This window comes from Canis lupus, chromosome 33 (genome assembly GCF_048164855.1).
Source record: "Canis lupus baileyi chromosome 33, mCanLup2.hap1, whole genome shotgun sequence".
In the NCBI taxonomy this organism is placed as follows: domain Eukaryota; kingdom Metazoa; phylum Chordata; class Mammalia; order Carnivora; family Canidae; genus Canis; species Canis lupus.
The window spans coordinates 36,661,537-36,665,378 of record NC_132870.1 but is presented as its reverse complement, the minus strand read 5'-3'; positions in this window follow the sequence as shown (position 1 = coordinate 36,665,378).

The window sequence follows — 3,842 nt, the reverse complement described above, 5'->3', positions numbered from 1 at the left end:
GTAAGATTTAGATAGAGAGGAAGACAATCATTGGGGCTAAACTGAGAGAAAATAAATGGGCTTTGAGAACACAGCAGAGAGAAAGTTAATAAACTTGGCTGAAGAAACCAGAAATGATGAGCAGTTAATACAGACATTAAGAAGTTTAAAGTTTAGCGGCCTGGGTGTCTCAGCGATTTAGCACCGCCTTCAGCCAAGGGCGTGATCCTGGAGACCCGGAATCGAGTCCCACGTCGGGCTCCCTGTATGGAGCCTGCTTATCCCTCTGCCTATGTCTCTGCCTCTCTCTGTGTGTCTCTCATTAATAAATAAATATATTTTTTTAAGAAGAAGTTTAAAGTTAAAAAAAAAAAAGGTTTAAAGTTGATGCTGCATTGTTAGGAAATTCTAGGGTTCTGCTCTAGAATTTCCCAACTGAAAAGGATATTTTAGGGAAGAAAAATCTTACCTTGGTTTGGAGGAAATGATAAAAGAAAATTATAGAATGTAAGTTGTGATGCATTTGAATGCAAGTGAAAACAAAATAAAAATAAAAAGCAAAGTAGCTATGCAGCTGTTACTTTTTTGTATAGTTAGAGATACCAGGTTTTTGCAGTTTTGCCTTCTCAACAAATAATTCAAGCATAATTGAAAAAAAATTAGCTTACATACAGCATAATGAAAATATGTTGTGGATTGTCTGAGACAGAATTCCTTTCTAAAGTTTTCCATAGGAAAGACAAATATTTCCTAATTTGAACTATGATAAATATCACCCTATCTATAAAGGATATTTGTGTAACATCTTTAGTGTAGGATTTAGATTCTGCTAGCAAGAGTAATCGAAAGATGTAGTTTAAACCAGTCTAAAAGCAAAATGTGGTACTCTTGTATATTCGGTCTTTCATTCCAGAACAAATACTAATGTACAATTGGACACTTGGAATAATCAGAGTTGGTTTCATTTCACATAATTTCCTTGACTTTTTTCTTATCACCATGAAGTAACTTTATAATATCTTTGTTGTTGTCACAAAGTTGTAAAAAATATCAATTTCAACATATTTCTAGCTTACATGGGACAAAAATTGTAAAACAAGCACAGTGAAAACATACTTTCACTGTATCTTGTTCTAATATGCTTTATCACTTATGTGCCTTTAAGGCCTCTAAATGAAAATATTTCATCACATTCATTAATTGAACCTATAAACAATTTTTATTTTTAAATTGCTGAATAATAATCCAAAGAATATTGCTGCCCTCTTTGTCTCCTCTAAACTACTCCTTCTTTCTTATTAAATAATCTTTGCTTTTAAATTATGGTTTAGTCTCCAATTTTAATATGACAAAATCATAATGTATAATATATATCATAATGTATAGTATATGATGATATAATTATGAAATATATATGTACATATACAAACATACATATACATATACATGCTTATAAACACATCTCTCTCACAGTGTTAAATGTAAACACTTGTATTCACTTTGCTGTTTTCAATTAACAGCATACTATGAAGATCATACCATAATGTTACCTAGCACTATTCTTACATTATTTTTTGTTATAGTTTACAGTATTCTATTTTCTTAATGCACCATTATTTACTCAGCCAGTCTCAATGATGGCTATTTCCTTTACTTTCAGGCTTTTCTTCTTACCAGGCATCTTATACTTACTGCAGTTTCATACTTTTGCCTAAGGATCTTTGAGTCAAATTCAGGAATGGAATTGTTGGGCCACAGAGTAAGAAGATGTGCATCTTTATTGTCAAATTCTCCTCTATATAGATCATGTGAATTTTGATTCTTTTTTTAAAGATTCTTATTTATTTATTTATTTATTTATTTATTTATTTGAGGGAGAAAGAGAGAGAGAGAGAGACAGAGAGAATGAGCCAGAAAGTAAAAGCAAGGGGAGCAGCAAAGAGAGAGGGAGAAGCTGGCTCTCCCGTGAGCTGAGAGTTCAATGTGGGGCTTGATCCCAGGACCCCATGACCAAAGATAGGTACTTAACTATACCAAGCCACCTAGGCACCCCACGAATTTTAATTCTTATCATATGAGAATTTCCCATAATTTGTCAAATAAGAACATTTTCAAACCTTAAAAAATTTTTCTGATCTGATGGGTGAGAAGTGTTATCTTAATTTTAATTTTCATTTCTCTCATTTTTAGGGAGTCTTAGAATTGTTTTGTATGTTTAAAAATCCATGCATTCTGTTCACATTTTTAGTCCATTTTTCTTTAGGGCTAGTACATATATTTTCAACTTTTAAATGTCTTTTTTATACTGGAATTATTAAATTTTTATCTATGATATACATTATTTCATCTAATTTCTTATTTTGTTTATATTGATATTTGCCATGTAATTTTAAAATATGCACATTTATTAATATTGCCTGTTGATTCTAAATTTTGTCATGTAGTTTTAAATATATATACTTTTGTCTACATTTATGCTTTTTAAAATAAAATGTTTTAAAAGATAGAATCCCTAGTTGAATTATAAACATTCACACTGTTTTCCTTTGTGATGGTCACTGTGCTGAGTGCTCTATGCAGATTATCATACATGTCCACAAATGACTCTGCAAGTTAGATTCTATTATTATCCTCATGTACAGAGGAAGAATGCAAAATTCAGAAATTTTAAAGCAAATTGCCAAAAATCAATTGAAAAAAAATATGAAAATCAGAATTTAAAATCACTCATATAAAAAAAATCACACATATGACTTTCAAACCCTCACTCATAACTGTCAATATTTTGTATAGAAACAGTAGTTCAAGCTGGGTAAATATGCTATTCCCCAATTTTCTTCTTTTGAAATACAATATTAAAAATATTTTTCCAACTTACTATGCTTAATTTTGGAGTCAATATATACCTAATTTTTTGAGAAGTCAGATTGTTAATTTAGGTTAGATTCAGATTATACAAATGAAAAAATACAATTCCTTTGCTTAAAATGAAGGTTCAGCTAAAAAAAAATAAAAATTAAAAAAAAAAAAAAAAAAACCCTGAGAAATCGGAATGAAGATACTTCTGGACTAGTTAGTGCTATTAATTTTCTGTATTAAAAGCTATTGTTACCTGAGTTAATTAACTTTTAAATATTAACAGTTAGTGTCTTTTTAAAAACAAGTTTCCCAAATAAACAAAAACAAAAACAAACAATAAAACAAATTTCCAGAAAAAAAATCAGGATCCTCCTAATATAGAAAAGCAAGTTTTAACTTGGTTTGAAAGCATATTCTTGCTTGACTTCTTTTGGCAGTAGTGATGGCTAAAGCTTCTATAAATATTGTGTGCTTTTAAGCAAGTCTCTTTGTTTTCTCCAGGATTGTAAATAATTGATTAGTAGCCCATAAATGTGTTCCCAAAAGCTAACACTGCCTTACTTAACACTACTCTGTCAGTGGTAATGATGCTAAAATAGGACTCAAGAAGAAAAGACAGTGGAGATTTACTGCCTGTGTGATATGTAGGCAAATAAGCTTGTATAAATTTGCATTTTGGCTTCACTTTTAATAGTTATAAACTACTTGTATCTAAGAAAAATATAGCCCAAAATATTACATCTGTGAGTTGCTACTTTTTTGATCTACTATGTGTAGATAAGTTTTATGAGTTTAGTTTAAGTGAGATCAGTGATGGTTTGTTCTCATTTTAAAAGCATCAAGGATGATTAGATAATACAGGCCACCATGTTATGTTAGAATATTTGTCTCTAATAAAACATATTCTTATATTTCATAAATGAAGCACTCAATTTGTCTGATTTGTGAGTAGTTTTGGAATCTTTCTAAAGATTCTAAAAGGATCTAGATAGCAACTAATAATC